A 23,804-nucleotide genomic window follows, 5' to 3' on the forward strand; every position below is an offset into this window, starting at 1 on the left:
TCACATAGTTTGATCTCTTGATTTTCCTCTACAAGAAAGTTAAATTGATCTCCTACGATACTCATCTACTCAGTTTTTTCCATATTCACTTCCAAACCCCACTCTGTAAACTCTTCTAATAGTTTTCGCATCGTGTAACTAAGGTCTTCAGAGTCCTGTGCGATAATACCCTGGTCATCCGCAAAGCACAGATTATACAAAGTTAAGTCTATTAGTGGTTTGCCCATATTCGTACATTTTTTCTTCCATTTATTGAGTGCTGCTTCGAGGTATATTTTGAATAATGTTGGAGATATACAGTATTCTTGTCTTAGTCCTTTAGTCACTTTGAATCCCGGTGTTATCAGATTTCCGGTTTTAATTCTTGTTGTTTGTTGGTAGTACACCGTTTTTACTGCTTCAATCAATTCTATATTTATATTTGATTTCCCCAGTGCCTCCCATAATTTATCAAGCGGGATACTATCATATACTTTCCTAAAGTCTACGAACGTCAGGTGGACTTCTTGGCCACGAGCAACTTTATTTTCAATTATGTGAGTAATAGAGAAGACATGGTCTATTGTAGATCGATCTACACGAAAACCAGCCTGTTCTTCGGCTTCCATATCTTGGTATTCTTCTTCTGAGTTCGATTTTATAGTAGAATTAAAAGCAACTACGAACGGCACCACGCTACCTAGGTACTTAGATAATATTCTTGTCAACGTATATAGTTTTTATTTTACTTTATTGTATTCAAAAAGGAACCCAATTCCCAAAGCATGAGCGAAAATTTTAAATGATTAAATAATGAAACTATAACCATATAATCGAATAAAGTTTATTTATAAATCTACATTAACTTATATACAATAACAAAAACTACAGTAAAATAGCAACAATGCTTAATTCTAATGTCTGATCAGTTATTAAAGTTAAAGTTAGCTGCATAATAATTGCAAACTGACTTCTAAGTTAGTAATGTTTTGATTAACGTTATATTTATTTAGCCTATTTTAAATAAAATCAACTTTTCTTCTTGTCGTTTTATTAAGTTGTTTTTTTGAATGTTAACAAAATGTCTGTAAATTTAAATATGTCAGGATGTAATTTATAAAAACATTCGTTAAATTTTGAGTGAAATGATTCACATGCGTTTGTAGTAAATATAAAATATGATGAATTTAAATCCCACATGTAAGGTGGAAATTTTGAATCTTCTGTTAAATAATTATCAACTAGGTAATCACAAAATTGCAAAACTCTGTCATCTTCTTAAACTTGAAACATGTTTAGATGGATTTCTTGCAATTTGATACAAAACCACTAAAGATATTTCTGATGGCGGCAAATTTATCAGTGCGTTTTCATTGCTCTCTTGTTTGAAAATTGTCGAATCTTAGGAAGCACATAATCTATTAGAATCTGTTTTCATACATTATCATCATCAGCTAGTTCCGTCTAAAACCTTAACCACCGTTCTAGAGTAGTGGTCTTGCCACTCAATAAACAACTAAAATCCTTATATTAACCGTTACTTCAAAAGAAGAATCACTATATTATATTAAGAAAAAACTTACAAATAACCATACCTGTCCTAGTAAATCAGAAAAGAATTGCTTATTACCAAAATAAATCAAAAGAATGAAAATATGTCCGTGAGGCCACAAACTAATTTTGGTACTTACTGGTTCTTGGTTCTCTAGAAAAAAGAAATAAGATTTCAAATCCCTGGTTTAATTTCCTCCTCTGTCCTCCTGCTTCTTCTTCTTCATCACCCCAGAAATCAGACAGTGTATTTCTCTCCATTCTTTCTCTCCTCTCATCATTATATTTACCATGTTTTTTTCATCCAGCCTGAAACCCATTCACCTCCTCTCGAAGTCTTTCTTCTCATTTGCTTATCTCTGACAGTTACAAATGTTGCCGGGAGCGTCCAGTACCCGCCAAACAGTACAGTCTGCCAAGGCAGATTTGGCTCTTCTATTTTTGTGAAGGGGCCAAAACTACTATGTCCGGTCACAAATTAAGTCAGAAAATAGTCTAGTTTTCTAAAGTTACATTCTTACCTCGGCCTTAGATCGGAAATAAGCTTCTTCGTTCACCTTACCTTACCGCTATGATTGGCTCATTCTCTCGGCCACTCCTATATCGTTATCTTCTTCTTCTTAGGGTGCCTGTCCGTTCCGTACGTTGGCGATCATTCTGGATATGATGACTTTGTTGGTTGATATACGGAATATCTGTGTTGAGGTCTTTCTATACCATGCTCTCAGGTTAGCAAGCCAGGATATTCTGCTTTATCCTTATCGATATCGTTATCTCTCCCTCATTCTAATCTATATTTCCATCCATCCTCCCCGATTACACCCTCGCTCGCTATTTGCACAACAAGACGATCAGTATCACTGCTCCAAAGACATGCAGAGCCTCATTTAAAATTGTCCTGTATGCACTAGATATCCTTAGGAGCATTCGCCTTTGCGAAGTTCTTATCAGCTACACCACACTTCATTCAGCACCCTTCTTTGGTAGTACCTGGACCTCCTATATTTGACATCAGCCATATCAACGCCTCCAGACTTCGGTTCGCCTTCTCTACCGTCTTTTGGATGTGTACTTCGAACCTTCTTTCGACAACCAAACTCCGAAATACTTACCCGATTGTACCGGTACAACCTCCACACCTCCACTATAAAGTGAAGAGGGGATTAGTCCCGGTTCCCTTTGTGAATTACCAGCTCAGTTTTCTGAGGTGCTAGCTGTAGATCGTTCTCTCTGATTCACCTATTAATACATATGACGCAGGGCTTTGTTAGCCGCATTAGTCATGTCCGTTTTCTGAATTACCTTCGCAAACAGTGCAAAATCATTGGCATAAGCTACATGAGTGCATTCCCTCTGCATCTGCAGCCTCAACACCCCGTCGTACAGGACATTCCACAGGGTGCGACTTAGTACTGTACCCTGCGGAACACCCTGCTGGTATCTTTTAATCTAATGAACCTGTCAGTAAAGTATCTGTCAATTACGTTGACCAGGTAGTCACTAACGCCCAATTCTCTCGTGAAATGACATGATTTTTTCCCATCTTTTTCTTTTGGTGCCTATTCGTTTCGAATATTGGCGATCATTTTCGCTATAATTATTTTAATAATTGATACTTTAAATAGATTAGTTGTTGTTGTGGAGAATTATTTCCTCAGGGTTTTTAACCATAATACTCTTCTTCTCCCAATTCCTCGCTTTCCGAATACTTTGCCTTGAAGGATTATTTTCAGTAATCTGTATTTAGTTTCGCTTCTCATTATGTGTCCGAGATATTCTAAATTTCTCCTTTTAATCGTATACATAACTTCTCTTTCTTTTCCCATTCTTCGTAGTATAGTCTCGTTGGTTATCTTGTCTGTCCATGATATCTTTAGGATTTTCCCATAATGACGTGCTAAAGGCATTCTTAACGTCAAGCAAGATGAGAGCCACCCATCTCTTTGTATCCTGCGTGACTTACGAGGTTACTTCTGTTACCGCATCTATGGTAGACCTTTTGGCACTAAAACTCTATTGACGATCGCTCAGCGCATGCTTTTTTTCCAGCTCTCGCTCAAAGCGGCCTTTCACAAGTTGCTCGTACAATTGAGCTGCCGAACTGAGAAGGCAAATTGGTCGAATGTGCAACTCTTCCTCTTCACCCATACCTTTTGAGACTAGATCAACTCTAGCATCTTTCAACAGTGTTGGAAACTGATGTTGTTCAAGCAGTTTCTTTAGCAATTTTAGGAATATCTGCGGGTATCTTAGTATCTTAGTTGACAGTTCGTAATTAGCCTAAATAAAAACCGATTTTTGTCTATAATTTAGGAAAACAAAAAATAGTCAACTAAAATTTTTATGGCATGCGATTATATTCAATAATAATTGAAATTATAATACAAACATTTAACATATACATTAAAACCAAAGTATCTCAATAGCTGTTAGATATAGGTATATCAAGTAGTTAACAAAGCTTAAAAACAGCAAAACTTCTTTCTTATAATGCCATAATGTACAGGGTGGCCTATTAAAGAAAGTTGAAAGATTTTTAATTGAATTATCTTGTATATTAAATATTATTTCGTCCACAAAATATTGAAGTTTTATCAACATAAATGATACTTGTAAATAATTTGTACCAAATAAAACTTTTCCAATAATTTTATTATTTACTAGCGGACCCTACATACTTCGTTCTGTCAAATAGATTTGGAATGTGGCAGTTTATTTCTTTAATTCTCCTGAACAGAATTATGTTGATAGGGCATTGTGTCAGGGTCAGCTTGAGTGACTTAAGTATCTTCGCTTCCACGATCTTTGGCCACCCTTTTGGACCCACTAAAAACCCTGACTGGGATGTCTACCAGAGAGTTTTAAACTAAGAGGGGAACTTAAGGTTCAAACCTGATTGAAAAATAATCTAAAGGGATAGTGGGAACCTAAAGGTGACAAATATACATAAAGTGGGTGCTTTAATGACAAAACATAGAGATAATTAATTATTTATTATTATTATTACTAAAACATAGGGTTACTAACCGATGTAATAAAGAATAATGAAATAAAACGTATATAAGTATATTGACCATGTGAGAAACATGGAGTTTCTAGATTATACCACAAACACCTAATGATGGCCCCTGGGACTTATTTATGGTCATAGCAAAAGCAAGCCGCACTGGAAACTGTAGTCGTTTAAATTCAAATGGTACATCAGTCGAAATCATTGAGATGCGTGGTATCAAAAAGTCTTCTCCTCTATATTTTCCTTTCAGTATAGTTACTTTTATCACGTTGTTCAATAATTTTTTATCGCTAATCGTGTGCCGTTGCAAAGACGCGGTTGGTTGATATTTCTCAACATTATAACTACCGATCCAACCTTTAATTAAATATTGTGAGGTGGTAACCCTCGTAAATCCAGCGAGTTTAAAAATTCAGGCGGATAGTTGACGACATCATCTTGGTTAGTAGCTGAATCAACTGTTTTATATATTCCCAATTCGCCTGTAATTTGTTCTTAAATTTTGAAATTTAATTTATTTACATCTCTGTTTTTGCAGTCAATATAGCCTGTTGGCTAAACCAATCATATTTTCTGTAATTTTGAGCAACATATGAAAACACCTTTTGAATAAGTTCATTTTTTGATCGAGTTAACGGACAAAAACTTGTAGGAAAGTTAATGCAACCAGTCAAGGTGTCTATAGGAAATTTGCAATTACCAATGTCAATAAGTTGTTTAAAGAATATATCTCTAGATTAGTCATTTTGCAACTTGGCACGCATATTCTTGCTTAAGTGTAATACCTTGACATGTTTCCACAAATTGGAGGACTTTAAACATGCATTGAGTTCATCAGCTGACACCACCAAATGGGTTATGATTGCTCCGTAGATCTTGTAAGGTTTTCTAAAGCCTCCAAAGATTTTTTATATGCCATCGTGCATTCATCCCAAACAATCAATTCACATTGCTGCAAAACCTTCGCAAAGCCACTGCAGAGTTCTTCGAAATGTTGTAGGTTCAAATTTCGTTGCTTTGCATGTTGCGAAATGGCAATTTTAGTGCTGAATGGGCTGTTCGACCACCTTTAAGCAAAGTTGCTGTAATTGCCGACGAAGCGAGTGCAAGTGCAATTTTATTTTGTGAGCGAATTGTTGCTAATATTAATGAAATCAAAAAAGTTTTTTATGTACCACCAGGTGCATCTAAGAAGTAAATTCCTCCTGTTTTATCATTTGTTACTTTCATAAGTGTATCAAATACATACTTCTGTTGTTGATTAAATAGTGGAAGATTTGTTTGAATTAATTCTTTCAAAGTATTGAGATCATACAGTTTTTTTTCGGTGCAACTCTTGGTTAAAAACATTATGCATTGGACGGTTGGGCGCGGTCAGGCCTAACTGAAATAATAGTTTGTTTGACATCATCAAGCACATGTCCTCAATTGAAATCAATTCTTTATTGTAAATTTCCTCGCTTATTTGCATATTTGGATTTCCCCTTCTAATTCGTATTTGATACAAAATATCATCACACATATTATCTTTGTACTTAATCCACAAATCATTTGGGTTTGACGGGAAGCATGCAGATATGATTATAGAAAACAATGTTCGTATTTGATGAGCTTGTGATGATACAGCACCATTGAGAGTTTGATCCCAATGAGCGTCATTTTCTTGCAATTGCAAACGTTGGCAGGCTTCTCTTTATGATTCACACAAATTACCATCAACAGTTCGTAAATGTTAGAATGATGTTGGACCACGTACATTAACTAATAGCAGTCGTAAATAAAAACATTCATCATTGCTTAGATGTACTGAATAAATTCAACCAATTGCATCGGTCGAATATACATCTGGGTATCCTGGAACTGGTTTTCCTTGGTTTCGTCGTTTAAATCTCCTTGAGGATTGATTCCAAATATAATATTTTGGCATTTCAGAATATAACAATGTTTGAGCAAAAGCACTGTTTGGCATATCTCAAAAAAACTGGTTTATGTAGTAGATGGTGGCTGAGCAGCTCTTTATATTCCGTTTTGTGCTGTAAAATAGACTCTTTGTCCATTTTCTAAAATTCACAGCTAAATGAACAACAGTAGGGTGTCTCTCATGAATAGGAAAAGAAAATATTTGCCAAACTGCTTCATTACTACTAACATAGCGACCCATTTGGTATTGGGTAACTTCATCATTGGAATTCTCTGCACCAATCACAGCAATATCACTTCCTTTGGTTACATATTTGCAAATGTACTGAATGGCAAGATTCAACGTTGATGTGCGCTTTGAAGGCCTTTGATAAAATGGGTGAATATGGAACAATCCAGTAATTATCTATTTCAATATCTAGCGGACCCGACAGACTTCGTTCTGTCAAATAGATTTGATTTATTATCTATTAATATTATCTTCATATTATCTTCATTAAATAGCAATAAAGTTCAAATTAACTCTACATTTAGTTAAAAAATATTTGTATGGGAAAAAGAAAATGGTTGTTTTAGGGTTTTCCTGGAATTTATTCGAATTTTTCTCACCGTAAAAACTATCCTTAGACATCAAGGAACATTTAAAAAAAATGGTTAAGATTGGTTCATGCGTTGTTGAGTTATGCGCTTACCAACGAATTTTGCGATTCATTTTTATATTATAGATAATGATAGATGGTGTCAGATCGGAAACTCCTTCATAATAGAATTGGTCATATCTCATACAACGCTCGCGTATGCGTAAGGTAGCATATTGAGAGAATTCTCAGGAGCTGTTTTATCGAAATTCTTAATAATATACATTTCAAATAAGAAAGTTGAAGTTAAGCTCTGAATATTTAAGATTGATTTCTACATGACTACAAATCAATTATCATAAATTTTTATGTAAGTGTATATAAGTATATTTATCTATTAATTATGATATTAAAAAGCAAGCAAATATAACGAAGACATAAAGGAGTGCAATAAGATGGGAAAGACAAAAACGACCTCAATAGGATGAAGGAAGACAGGTAAATGAAAAGTGCTCGAGAGAGCAGAGAAGCGGTATTACACCAGATATTGGTATTAATAGTTTAAAAGATTTTAATAATGAGAAGATCAAATATTACCATTGTCAAAGTTATAAAATACATGTCCAATATTTTTGGTATAGCTTTGTATATTTTATAGTTATATGAAATAATGATATTTTAAATTTAAAGTAATGGCATGTATTAGTAAATGTTCAAAATGTATTTTCAGTTAATTTAATCTATTTGAGCGGAAGCCTAACAGTCGATTAATATCAATGATAATTAATTGATTCTCGTGAAGTGCACCTGAATTTTCTGCCTGTTTAATATTCCATTAACCTCTTGGTTATTAGTTATTAGCAGCTGAGGTTCGATACGCTCACTAGCTAACATTAAATCTGATTTGTATTAAAAGAGGTATTTGGTTTCAGCCTGTCATACGGATTTGAGTGATAATGAAATTGACAGGCATTGAATACTACTTATATTTGGAATTGTCAGTGTATTTATGAAATAAACCACACAACTTTAAAATTTTGCGACTATATGAAGTAATATTTATAGAAATATACACAAAAATAAAACTAACGTATGAATAAAGATAATAATAGAAATATGCAAAAACTTTAAAATTAAATATTAACCTGCTTATGAACGCTTACATATTTTGTATCGGAGACAACTTTGTTAACCGGTTCTTTAAAACGACTTGTGCTGTTAATTAAAAAGTTTAATATCTACTACAAAAGAATTCTTTGGAAAAAGTATCTAAAAACTATACAAATTTATAACGAAATACAAAGGGTATCTAATTGAGAATAAAACATAAATTAATTAAAGATTCTCTGCTACAAAATAAGACATTTTAACACAAAATACTTAGATAAAATGTTGGTTATTTCTAAAATATTATTTTTATCTATTAACTTTTAAAATAGTATAGCAACATCCTGTCTTTATTGCTTGTGTCGTTGCTTTCTTTTTTATCTCTCTGGGACTATTTGGAAAGATTCAAATACACTATTACCAATAATTCCTCTGACTTGATCTATGCAGCGTCAGCTAGACCTTCTTTGCGGTGGTGTGCAACCTCGACGATCAGCTTTTCTTTGCCGTATATTATTTTCACTGTGTGTCTATCTATCTTAGTTAGACTGTTAGGACTAATTTATTTTTGTTAAAATTTTTGTGGTAGCTGTGTATGATTTTTTTAACATTTGTCTTCTTCTTCTTCTTCTTCTTCTTCGTGCGACTAGGATTACTCCTGTTTGTCTGTCTCTTATTCTGTTTCAGTCGTTGTTGACTGTACATTATCTTTCCACCGTTTTGGCGGCCTTCCAACGGGTCTTCTGCTATACGGCTTGTTGTTTTTACAGATGTTCGCTAATCTATCTGGTCCCATTCGGTTTACATGTTCGTTCCAGTTTTTTTTTCTTGTTTTTATCCACCTGTTAATATTTTGAATTTTGCATTGTTCGCGTATACTTCTGTTGGTTTGTCTGTTTCTTAATGATATGCCTGCAATTGATCTTAATACTTTCATTTTGATATTGTTGATTTGTTGTTTCGTCTTTCTTGTATCGGTCCTTATCTCCGCTACATATGTTAGGATTGTTCTTACTGTTGTCTTGAATACTTTCATTTTGCTTTTTGTGGTCAGATATTTGTTTCTCCGCAACCACTCACTCTTGCCGCTTTTGATGCTTGCCTTGTGGTCTCTGTTCTTATATCCCTGTCACTAGTGATCTCTACTCCTATGTTCTTTGATTTATTAAATATATCAGGAATTAATGCATTTTCACAGTAAGGTTAATAATGTCACTGCATCACTTCCACGAAGCACTTTTCTTCAGGACATTTCGTTTGAGTTAATAAAACCACTGATGTTACGGCGACAGTAGAACACTTACACATCAACAGAAATAAAAGAAAAAATTAAATTTCTTTTAAAAATAAATAAGGAAACTCCTAAAGAAGTTCAGACTCGATCTTTGGTTCTTGGGCGTTGTCATATTTGTAGACGAGCAAGGAATAAGAGCTCAAGAAAATGGTGCAGCCGCTGTGATCAGTGGACTTGCCCACGACATTTAAAGCAAATATGTGTACATTGTGCTGAGATAAAACAGAACATGCAGTATGAATCTGATTAAGATGTCATATTTAGAATATTATAGAACCTAGTTTGGTTTGTAACGTTTGATTATAGGTAACTTTGATTTATACTAGGTATTTGTTTTTTAATTTTCATTATTTTTTTTTTATTTTTTTAATTTATTGTACATTTAACTTACAAAATAAAGCCTATGATGCCTCAACTCAGCAGATCTAGGTCGCCGCCATAGCCTACTATTATGTAAAGTAATTCACACCCAAGAGAGCGGCGTCAACATAAACAAAAATTAAAGTTGAAAAACTAAATAAGAAATCCACGGAATACTTATACAGAAAAAAATATCGGAGAAGATCGCTGCGACTGAAATATTAGATCACGATAACATAAAGGAAAGCTGGCACAAACTCAAAAATAACATAACTAACGCAGCAACAGAATCAATTGAAAAGAGGAAAATAACAAACACTAACATATGAAAAAAGAAAACACCATGGTTTTTTTTTCCAATACAGAACACAAAAAACAGAACAGGCATATAACCACTATAATCGAATCAGAAATGAAACGAATACTTTAGTTAGATAAATAAAAATGGAACACTGTCAGAGCTTTTGAAAACAGATGAAACACGCCTCTTACGAAACACAAAAAAATATGGAGATTGATTAAAGGGCAAAGAAAATAGATGAATGAACTAACAAAAACGAAACACATTCAGAAGGAAACATGGGTAGACTACTTTTGATCCCTTTTTGCCAAAGGTGTCAAGAATAAACCACCAACACCAGAAGTGACGACTAACGAAGAAATAAATATTGAGGAGAAAGAGGTAAAGGAAGCATTAGGGAAATTAAACAATAGAAAATCATTAGGAGAGGACAGAATACCGAACAAACTACTAAAGTACGGAGGACCAGATCTGACCAAATAACTATTAAAACTAATTAAAAAAATAATAGAACAAAACAGAATTCCTCAAGAATGGAACTCAAGCATCCTAATACCTCTTTTCAGAAAGAAAAACCAATCGGACCCGGAAAATTACAGAGGAATTAATTCATTAAACACAACACTAAAATTTACAACCAAAGTGATAACAAATAAACTGAATGAAATTATAACACTAGCAGAAAAACAACAAAGTTTCAGGTCGGGAAGATCATGCACCGACGCTATATGTATAATGAGGCAAGAGAAATCATCAGAAAAAACCGGCATATCCATGTTTCGTGGATCGTAAAAAGGCATTTGATCGGGTCAAATTAAAGGACGTTATTCACTTATTATACCCAAGAGAGATACCTTTAGGAATAATCAAAACGATTTAAAATATTTACCAACACAACATAAAAGTAAAAGTGGAAGAAGAACTAACCGACCCTCTTGATGATGGCAGTTCTCTATTGTTCAACCTGATTATGGATAAAATATTAAAAAAAAAACTAAGAACTAAAAACGCGTACCAAATGAAAGAAAGGCAAAATAATCTGCTATGCAGACGACGCAATACTACGCTCTCAAAGTGAAGACGATTTACAACGTATGCTGCACCAAGTTATTATAACCGCTAGAAAATTTAACATGTTAATTTCACCAAAAAGAAAAAATGCATGGTTACAACAGCAAATTTACTAAGATGTAGACCAACTGAATGGAGCCAGCAAAACCACAAGCGTCCTGAATACAACAATATGAAGAAATAAAAAGATCGGGAAAGAAATGAAAGGCAGAATTTACAAAACAGTCATCAGACCAATAATGACATACGCGGCAGAAACACAAGTTGACACAGAGAGGACAAAAAGGATGTTAGAAACAGAACAGATTAAAACACAAAAATTGATGGCAAGACATAATTATGTCATTGAGCTTCCATGATCGTTTCATTCTACTCTTCTATTTCTTACCCAGTTCTTGATATTCTCCACCTTAAATCTATGTCGTATATCTGTACTTTGAGCTCTGTCCCATAGTGTCTTATCACCAATTTTTCTAAATATTTTCATCTCTGCTGTTTCTAACATCATTTTTGTCCTTTCTGTGTCAGGTCTTGTTTCTGCTGCGTATGTCATTATTCGTCTGATGACTGTTTTGTAAATTATGCCTTTCAGTTCTTTTCCAAAATTTTGATTTCTCAGAAATTGTTTCATTCAGGCAGCCTGCGGCTCTCTTTGATCTATTCACCTGATCTTCCACTTTAGTTTTGAGCTTTCCTTAGCTAGATAATGTGATGCCTAGATATTTAAACTCCATCACGTGTTCTATTATCTGACCTTCCAGCTCCAATTTCCTCCTCCTTCTCAGTCCTAATCCCTTTTGGGATGTGGTGACATCATCAGGCCTTTGCTCCAATTTACATCTTAGTAAATTTGCTGTTGTAATCATGTATTTTGTGTTTTTTGACGATATTAACAGGTTAAATTTTTCGGCGGTTATTATATTAAATTGGTGCAGTATACGTTGTAAATTATCTTCACTTTGAGAGAGTAGTCTGCATAGTTTTTTTTTCTCCCATTTGGTATATTTTTTTTAAGCAAAAAAAGGAAATTTTATTTTGGGCATTATTAATTCGATTATACGAGTAATAAACTTAAGAAGTGATTTATGTCACAGAAGTGACATCCAGTGTTCTTCTAATAACAAATTTTTTATTTAGGTTTCGCTAATGTTCTTGAAACACTAGCATACGATTTTTATAGAGTATAAGGTAACTATATAGAGTTAAATTCATTTTATGTATATCTTTGAAATTTTTATTTTTAAAGTTTTATGTGAATATATTTAAATTTCGAATAACAGGAATATTGATCCTTACTGGTCCTTAGAATATTGCTAAAATGCTTACAATTAAAGTCTTAAATCAGGTAGGTACATGAGATTAGGTATGTGTATTAGCATGTAAGTATTTTTACTGTATTATTTGTTTTAAATCCCTGATTTAAAAATCTATTTAATTATATTGATCAATATTTAGAACTGAGTAATCTTTATGTATAATCAAAACAGTTTGTCTGTTCAGGTAAAATGTATTCCGAAGGTACATATTATTGTCTTTGTCCCATCAATTAGCTTTAGTTTTATCTTACTCAATGATTTACAATCTTGTAAATAGTGCACGATGCTGTGTTATTGCTATCACTTACCAAGACCAATCACCTACTTCAAAGACGAGTCCTATAACATAATTTTGTCAGCTGCGCCAGATTATGCAAATCAGTGCCATCCGAGCTTAGCGTTCCGCCACAGAAAATAATTGAGGAGAATCAAAACAATTTAACAAAGAAGATAATAGAAGCAAAGAAAACAAACAACTCAGACAAATGCAGACAAAGGAAAATTAATACATAAATAAACAAGATTGGATAAAAAAGCCGATTGAAGAAATGGGAACAATGAGTGCAGACCGGACAAGTGAAAGTGTTTGCGGAAAAGCAACATACGGTAAAATAAACAATCTGACGTTGAAATGCTTAATGCTTCACGAAAAAAATAAGAAGAAAAATAGACTTTAAAACAACTAAAGTTCGTATTGTACTACTAATGTAATAAAACTTAATAGCCAAACAACAGACATATATTTCCAATTATAATATTAGTAATGGAAAACCCACAAGGTTCAACATTAATGGCTATTGTAACTACTTAGTTTTTCTTTAGTTAAATTTGCTATTTAAAGCAGTGGGATAGTTTAGTTCCGGGTCAGATTTCGACAACGTTGGCGATGGTGTGGATAAGCGCATTGTTAATTGTGTATTAATGTTTTACTGGAGCGAGACCGCATCGAGATCATGACTCGGAACTGGTCGATAATAAATAGTAGAGGGTATTGCGAACTGTCTATTTGGGGACAAGTTATAAATAAAAAATAGAAACAATTTGTAATGCACATCCGCATAAAGAAAATAGATTATTACGGAATAGAATTATTGCTCCAATTAGGAAATTTACAAATCAGCTAATATAATTAGTACTAATTTTTAGTATAATTTTTTAGTTCCTTTTTAGTCCATTTAAGTGCCATATTTTATTGCAAATATATTAATTAGAAAAATATATTGTAATGCTCTTATATATATTTTTATTTTTGAGCATCTATTCCAGTGACTTAGAGCTAAGCTCGACACGTAGGTCATAACGAAGATAGCATGGTTCCTCCCTGCTCATGTCCCTATATTTATACTGTTTGTTCCTCTCTATTTAATTACAGTATATAGTGGTACCTCCACTTAATTATTACGAGTTTAATTCGTTCTGTAATCTTGAAATTCCCCATCGAAATGAATTAAAACGCCATTAATCCATTCGACCTCCCAAAATACCACCTCAGTTTCTTTTGTTTACTGTTTTTTAAAAAGAAAAATAAATACATATTCTATAATGTCACCTCGGGGGAACAAATAAGGGTCTAACCACCTTCTGTTGTCTCCGGGTGCTCTGTAGGGGGCTTCGAATATACTGTCGAGAGCTCCTCTACTTAAGTCCATTTTCGGGTTATGGACTTGGAAAATATTTATATCTTCGGTGTCTTGCCTTGAAAAAGGCAAGATATTTCTTACACAACAAATTCCTCGTCGAAAATGGTACATAAGGTTGTGGTCTTCCGATGGCTTGTCTTGAGAAAGACAAGATATTTTCTTACATGACAAAGGATTGTCGAAATAAAAACACCAAGTTAAAGTTGAAAATAACTCTCAGCCACAGAGTATGGAAAATAGAACAGGAGCAGAGCCCCGAGAGCACTAAGCTCTCGGAGAGCCCGTGAGGAACTGACCTGGCTGACCTGAAAATCGCCAATATTTATATGCGCTGTTCGAGCGATAAATAGGGATTTCCAGGTCAAGAGCCAATGGGAAAATTCGAGGCGGGGCGATGCGCATCGAAATGCGTACTAGTCCACAGACTATCGCATTCGATGACATCCCCCCCTTCTCTGGAGACTCTGCGGCTGAGAAAAATATTTATTGAATAAAAAATACATGTGAAAATACACAAGAAAATATGCATAAAAATACAAGTAAAAAATGTTCAAAATAATTCACACAACACACTTACGGGGGGAGGTCGGTGGTGATGACGGCATCTCAAGCTCCTACAGGTCCATCCTCGGTCGGTGTGCCAACTCCTCCAACGGGTTCGTTTTCTTTTCGGTCGTCCGGATCCCATCTGCCATATCCAACGGGGTTTCGTAGGGTACCAGTGTGCCGAAGCCTACGTGGTCGTCCGACCACTTTCGGCAGGGGGGCGATGACTGGGTCTACTCCGGGACTTCCATCGGCATCTGGGGCTTCTAACTTCGAAGAAGCCTGGCTCGTCAAAGGTGTCTACACGTCGAAAGAATCAGGTCTGCAGAAGGCCTCGATGTCGGAGTGTTAGAGTATTGCTTTCTAACACTACGTGGTTCTCCCCATTATTCTCTTGACTTCAACTCATGTTGAAATCAATGGTGTGTTGCCTTCTGTGAATTTGAGCTGGGTCGTGAGTTCGGATTTTAACCACGTTGTCGGGCGCCATGTCACCTCGAGGGAACAAATAAGGGTCTAACCACCTTCTGATATCCCCGGGTGCTCTGTAGAGGGCTTCGGAGTAAACGTCGGGAGCTCCTCTACTTAAGTCCATTTTCAGGTTATGGACTTGTAAATATTTCGGTGTCTTGCCTTGAAAAAGGCAAGATATTTCTTACACAACAAATTCCTCGTCGAAAATGGTACATTAGGTTGTGGTCTTCCGATGGCTTGTCTTGAGAAAGACAAGATATTTTCTTACATGACAAAGGATTGTCGAAATAAAAACACCAAGTTAAAGTTGAAAATAACTCTCAGCCACAGAGTATGGAAAATAGAACAGGAGCAGAGCCCCGAGAGCACTAAGCTCTCGGAGAGCCCGTGAGGAACTGACCTGGCTGACCTGAAAATCGCCAATATTTATATGCGCTGTTCGAGCGATAAATAGGGATTTCCAGGTTAAGAGCCAATGGGAAAATTCGGGGCAGGGCGATGCGCATCGAAATGCGTACTAGTCCACAGACTATCGCATTCGATGACAATAAAAACACAAAATAAAGATGTTACGATAGCGCTTAATTTTTGTTACTTTCCTTCCCTTTTTCATTAAGCTTTTCTCATTTTCATCTGCAGATCGATTTAAAAAACTAATATAGAAGGTTTGTTTCTTCCTTCCTTTTAGGATATTGCTGTAATAAGTTTGGGAAATTCCGTTAAACAACTTCGTGGAATGGACCGGATAGATCCTTCACAAGGTCCAAACACTGGTAAGAAGTGGTAATACGATCATGCTTCTGGCCAATGGCCATTAAACGCGGCAATCAACGGCAAAATAATTTTTTAAATTTAAAATATGATACGTACGCGTTCTGGTATCTAGGACCACCAGAAAGAAGAAATGCAAAACTGTCACGTGGAGGTATAGTGTAAGGTACCAAAACTGACAGCCTAGCATCCACCGAAACGGGCGTGGCACTAGCCGGTCTATAAATCCTAACAAACCTTGTTGAAAAATAAGGGGGCAACCATTATTGAAAAATAAGGGGGCAAGGAGTTGTAGACACTAGTGCTTACCTGGAGCTCATCGCCGTAGAGCTCTATCGAACCGATACGAAAGTGAACACACAGGTAAAGCTACACATACACAATCACACATCATTACACACTACACATAACACACATCACAACCCCTTCTACTCGAGACATTCAAGAGGAAAAAGTCACTGCTTGCATACTTATTCTATGGAATGTGAATGTGAGTAGAAACAACACACATACATATCCTACTCCTACACACACATCCAGACCTATTCCTACAAATTCATACACTTACTAAACACACACACTAACACACATACATACATTTACTAATCACACACCAACACAATACACACATTTACAAATTACACATACAATCATGCCACGAAAACCTAGAACACCCTCACCCATGCCACGAAGACCCTCACCTCCCAAACCTGTCGACAGATCCTTTATAGAGGAAGGATGGCACACTGATTCAGATAGCCAATCCGTGTCCTCCCACACATCCCAAGTGTCTGTCACAATTGACGGACACGAACCTAAAACGCCGGAGGAGTGGAAACAGGCCATTCTAGGAGTCTGTTCCCAAAATCCTGAGGCGACTACCAAGCACCTTATGCCAATCCTACAAAAAGTCCAAACAGAACTCCCAAAACCCCAAGACAGAGACCCAGAAAGGGTCAAAAAACTCATTCAGGACGCGGTCATGTCTGCCTTCCCCGGAATCCAACTTTCCCCCCGCTCATCTACCCTTACCACCCCTCCCACCCCCTCTCCACCCAAACCAATCACACCTATACCTCCCCCCACCCCCCCTACCCCACCCACACCACCCAAAACCAAACAACCTACACCGAAAACAACAAAACACACACACATGTATTACATAACCTTAATTCCTATCAAATATTCCAGCCAACGAAAACTCTATAGAATCCTAAAATTCAAAAAACTCCTAGACAACATCCCATTTGACCTGGAAACGGATTCATCCGAAAACCAGGCCATCCTCTACACCACAGGCCCGATTCCCAACTTGAAAAAGTGGGAAAAAGACCTCAGAGCCCATACAGAATACAGTCACATTTCCATCTCCCCAGACAAACCCTCAGAGTACATAGACGAAAGCAAAATCACACCTAGAACACTTTCCACCCCGCAAAAAACACAAAACACACAAAAAGACACACAAAAAGACACACACGCAGACCAATACCAATCCACACCTTCCACTTCAAAAGCAGACATCCCATTCCGCAATCCACCCACCCTTAATCTCACTACACACTACACTGAACACACTCAACACACACCTACATCAACACAAGACATCACAGCAGCACAAACTCCACCTACACCACCACCCATACACACACCTGAACAATCTCCAGTCATATCCCAACAAACCATCCCACAATTCCACATTCCTATCACTCAGCAACCTCCCACCTCATATAACTACAGAATCGAGGAAATCCCCTCAGATATCTGTCAGCAGAGGCCACTTTTCAGACTAATCAAAGACCTCAATCTCATCCCAAGTTTGGACTCCATAAAAGTCCTTCCGTCACAGCAGGCAGCCTCCCTGCGAACCACTAAAATTATTGATATACACGACATCACGGCAAAACTCCGAAAAGCCACAAAAGATAATAAAATCTTACTTTCTGCTCGTCCAGTTAGCAAATCCCACAATCCACCACCCGCTCCTAAAAATTCGTCTATTTATCAATTCATAATAGCCGGCGTCAATAAAAACTTGTCCATTAAAAATATCGAGGATAACTTATCCGAGACCAACTTTCCTTTTACAAAAGTGATTCGCAGTATTGCCCGTTCTACTAATCAACCTACCTCATATATTAGAGTTTTTACAAACTCTGAAATTAAGTTCGCTGATGCACTCTCGGGTGGTATCAAGATCGAGGGCGAACGGCTTAATTGCGAGATTCCGAGATCTGGCAATTCCGTCCCAATCCGATCTAAATATTGCTCGAGATGCTGCAAAAGCGGACACTTCCATAATGAATGTCCCGAAAAATCGAACATATGTCCGTACTGCGGACAAAATCACAGATCCTCTGCTTGCCCTCAGATATCTGCCCCCAAATGCCCGAACTGTAGTGGCCCTCATCCCGCCTTTTCACCTAGATGTCCACACAGAAATATTTTCCCAAATAACTATGATCAAACCCAACCATTATACACTCCCAAACAAATTCCATACTACGAACTAACCTCCGATATGAAATCCCTCATTCACTTTGTATCCATGACCCTTTTTAACGTCTTCCCTGAAAAGAGAAGCGCAACCATCCGCACAATTAACCAAATCTCCAATGCCTTATACGGATACGCCATAACAACATCCCACTTCAACAACCGAATCAACCAAACCTTCACACAACTCCGATACTAAACACATCCACACTATACACACAAACACAAATACATACATTTACTAATTTACACAAAGCTTTACAAAACAGCTCACACTCAAACATTTCAAACAAAATTCACCCTACTTATCATTTACAAACACACACATCATACATGTGAGCACCACACACACTCCTTCAGAGTCGAATAAATCTAACAAGGACAGGGGGAGATTGGTTTTCTGTGGTTTCCCAATCTCATTGCACAATGATACCTGATCCTAGGTGAGGACACAGCCACAGCTATCCTCCACGCGATTTCAAAACAACCTTAATAAAAGGCCAAAAAAAAGTTCTGAAAGGAACCGTTTTTTCCATGGAACTTGTACTTCGTAGCGGGCTTGGATCCTGGACGGTGGACAGCAGCTTCAGCGGCCACCTGCCACCTGTTTCTTCCTTCTCGTCGGTCGTGGACGTGCCCCTCTGATGCAACACTCCTGTCTTTTAGCGGCGGCACCCAGTCTAGGACCTCACAAAGTCACACCATGCTGAAAAGCACCAATTTTAATTATTAACCATCCTTGAAGAAGCATAAAGCTTAAAACAAGGTTAAAACGTGCGTAGTTAGTAGTTAGGCCAGATCCACATAACCAGCCTTCTTGGCATTAGAAACCTTCTGGTTAATTTAGTTCCCAGAAACTCTGCTTTTTTTATTGCACCTAACCAGTATCTTTTTTCTCTAGCGAGACTTAATCTAATTTATATTTAAATTGTATTTATTTCAGCTTTTTTGACTTAGGATATTTCTCGTGAAATAATTTATTTCGAATTAAATCGTATTTTCAACTTGGTGCGATTTCATATTTTTCTTTTATTTTCAGCGTATTTTCGACTTAGAAGAAATTTTAATTCTTAGTTTTAATTAACATTTATTTGCATTTATTTAAAAAGGTATTTTCCCTCTAGCTTGTTTGCATATACGACCTATATGTCTACGGACCGTGACTCTTACCTGCTCCGGTTCATTTCAGCTATGGATAGTGCGACTGGACCACCTTCCCTCCTTCCCGAGGGTTCAGGCCAGCGACAAAATCATAAATGATGTATCCTCGATATGTTATTGACTTACTAATAGTGGCATTTTCCTTTTATTGATTTCCTCTTTTAAAAAGAAGTCTGCTTGCCCACGAAAAAAGGATAGATGTTAATCATTAATACAGGAAAGACATTAAAGATAAAGAATTAAAAAAAAGCAATCGAATGAAAGAAAAAAACATGAACCGTTGCGTGAAAGATGAATTTTTTAGTAGTTGTGGTCCTATGCCATGATAAAAACATGTAATGTCTATTAGAAAACTTATCCTTAAACAATGACACCTTTGCATTGTATTGTTCCCATATTTAATTATGACACTATACAGTTCTGTCTAGCTACTATGTGCTCATAGGTCTAGTTAAGGCACCGTAACACTCAGAATATACCTAAGGTTATCATAATCGATAATGATAAATAAGAATGTGTCAAAGTAATCAATAACAATGAATAGGAAAGCTTTGAAACTTCTACACACCTTATTATCTAACAGTTTAACACCCGGAAAATATACAAAGTATTGTCTTTCATCCGTGAAACCGTGGTTTCAATTTTACTACTTAACTTGTTTGAAAGTAAAATATTTTGATTTGAAAAAATCTTAAGGGGACTGTTTTTTTTATTTATAGTTCTTGGTATAGATATTAACAATTTGTATATATACTAACTCAGTGTTGATTGTATTAATAATAATAGTAGCAATATTGATGATACTTACACGTTTGCTTTATTTTGTGATGACGATATCTGAAACAAACAAAACAATTATAAAATATTATATTTTTACACAGCAATAATTTTCATCAGCTAATCTGATATATTGTTTGTATTTTGGTAAGATTATTATTTAATTATTGGAACCTATCACAAATTTTAAGAAATGTCTGAACTTTATTTTGACTCATCTCCAAGTTAAAGACATATGTTTTTAACAATATTTGCGGAACACTTATTCCCTAGCTACCCTTGGTAATTTATTGTACAAAACACAACAAAAAAGAAATCAAGCGAGGGAGTCAGAGATCACTGACTCAGACTCTTCACCAACACCAAAAGTGGTGAACCAGTAACTGACTCAGACTACTTAGCTTCAACACTAAGAGAGATAAAACCTATAGATCCTGACGGTAAACAAAGCAGAGGTAAGCCAGGCCTTTTCACTATTGTGTGAAAGGATCAGCAAAATCAAACTTAAAAAAAATCTGACAAGGAAAGAAAATGACAGAAGAGACTTGGAAGTACAATAACCCTTACAAAAAAACCAAGACTATAAGACAAATAACCAAGACAAATAATTTGGACATATTATATATAGACAAAAAACGACTTTTATAACCAAAAGTAAAAAGAAAGTAGTAGACATTACAATAGCCTAAAACTTCCTCAGCAATTTTATATCAGAATAGCATGTGTATGGGGAGGGCCGCTCAGGCCACAGCACATAAGATACACCTTAGAGAGAAAAGCAGCAAATGTAACTTATCGGAACACACAAGGAATGGAATCGAGTTTAACCAAGGGTACGCTAGATGGAATAAAGAACTATTTGTGTTAAGAAAAAAACGAACTATTTGAAAGACTCAAAATAACCAGAAAGTGGGAAGAAAACCTAACTAGATGGACGGAATACCAAATAGCTGTAAAAGAAGACAAGAAAGACGAATGGAAAAAGCATTGTGAGGAAATTAATTTATTATGAAAGCACTTATGCTTGTTCTAGACTTCAAAAATTTCTCTTACAGGATAAAACTCAGACAATTAGCGGACTTATACATAAAAAGGGCGAGTATACAAATAAAGACAGAGACACGGCTAAAGAGCTCTTTAGAGTGCACTTTTCTAGATTAAAGCTAATTGTATCACCAATTGAGTAGTGATCAGCAGGCAACAAGACTTTGCAGAGGTACTTAAGATTTAACTGACAGAGAGTTAAAAGATTGTAAACCATGAAAAAGTGGCATGGACAATAAACTCAGTTACCCAGGATTATTACAAAAAGGACCGAAACTTTTGAACAGCAGAATATACAATTTATTTAAAAGTAGTGTAGCCTTAGAGTGCAGTGGTAGTGAAGCATAGAGAGAAATTAGAGTAACTTTCATTGCTAAACCGGGGACAATGGAATGGGAAAATGCAAAGTTTTTAAGACCAATGTCGTTCTTACAGAACACATTAGAGAACCTGTTTGCTATGTATTTAGGGATGAAACATTGGAACGCACTCTAATACATTCAGAACAACATGCCAACGGAGCAAGAAATTTAACCGAGACAGCACTTCACTGACTCGTAAAAAAATGAAATTAAAGAGGTGATAGAGGTGATGCTGGGAGACTGGTTAGATATACAGGCTTTAGACAACACTTCGATAACATTAATAACCAATACCCTGGGGCGTTAAGAATGCGGAGATATTTATTTTAACTGGACATAATCTATGCTCAGGAGAAAAGTGGTAACATCACTATCCTTGGAGAGACGGTGTTGGCACGGATTGATAGAGGATGTTTACAGGGAAAAGTGCTGCCTTCACTGCTGTAGAATCTGGTGATGGACGGTGATGGTTATTATTGATAAAGTATTTCGGAGTTACAATAGACTCGAAACTTACCTGGAATCGGCAATTAGAAAAAATAATAAGAAGTGTAGTGCACAAAATAATAACAACTGAAGTGCACAACTCTTATTAGAGTCAGATGCCTGTATAAGGATTGGAGATTAAAACCAGACCTGTTGCACTAGGTGTACACATTGGTGATCAAATTATCAATTACTTATGCACTGCTGATGTAATGGGCTTATAAACTTCAAACAGCTCTAAAAGACAAACTTAGCAAAGTGCAAAGACTTAAGTGTATAGGGATAACTTTGGCCATGCGTACCATGTTAAAGGAAGCTCTATAAGACCTCTTACTTGAATTTGATATTACAATTGGCGGCAAGATTGGGAACCTACAGAATAAAGCAATCAATAAAACTTTAAAATGAAGGAACATGGCATATGAGTATCACAAATATGGTGACGAAGAAAACTTTTATTGCGAAACCTGATCACATGACAGAAAGACACAATTTAAAAAATTCTTACAGAGTGTCTATTCTAGATCAGACTATACTGAAAAACAAGCAGTACCACAACCAACAGGGTAAGTTCTGGTAAGCAGACGGATAAAAGATTAGAGAGGGTATGGCTGCATGAATTTACTTCAATAATTCAAGAATTAGCGAAAGCTTAGTCTTAAAGAAAATGGGCACATCCATGTATTGTCTGACACTCAAGCACCAATGAAGGCACTAGCGTGTCAGGAAGTTGCTGGTGTGAAACTGCATGTTATAACTAAATGAAATGGTAGACCAGAACAAGGTTGGGCTTGTCTAGATACCAGAGTATCAGGGCATCGAAGGCAACAAAAAATCATATCAACTTGATATAGGAGGATCGAACGCATTAACGAACTAGCAGTGACTCTAAACGTACCAAAGGCTGCAGTACGTAGGGCTAAGGAGGGCTGGATCTAAGAATGGTATGACCGATATTGAGAGAGAATCCAAAAAAAACATAAGAAGAAATCTTTATTGGGGACCATGTACAAAAAGAACAGAAAAACTACTCCATATGGATATGAAAAATCTGAGAATAGTAATAGGAATGTTTGCATGTACCAATATGCATCGGTAAGGGAGTTTCTTAATAAAATAGACATTAAGAATGGAGACTTTAACTGTGGAATCTGCGATAAGGAACCAGAAACTCGATAAGGAGCCAGAAAGATAAGAGTCGTTGGACCGCAAAAGACAAAAACTATTATGGAAAACCAAAAGGAGACCTTGATATACTTAGAACACACCAAGCAAAAGACCGGCACAAACTTCTACGAGGAAAAAAATTTTAGACTGGGTGTAAGAAACAACAATGGGTTGCCAACATAACAAGAATCAGCTTCAGTGACAGCGAAGATTTTTTGGATCAGACGAGCCCAAAGAGAAAAAAACGACTTTAAAAAACCAAAAACCGCACTAAAATTATGAGGTAATATTGTTAATGGTATTGTTAATGGTTAATCAATGCTAAACATTTATTATTTTTACCGAGAAAAGCCTGTATACCAAATTTTAATAAAATAAAATAATTCATGA

This window comes from Diabrotica undecimpunctata, chromosome 3, assembly GCF_040954645.1.
Source record: "Diabrotica undecimpunctata isolate CICGRU chromosome 3, icDiaUnde3, whole genome shotgun sequence".
Lineage (NCBI taxonomy): Eukaryota > Metazoa > Arthropoda > Insecta > Coleoptera > Chrysomelidae > Diabrotica > Diabrotica undecimpunctata.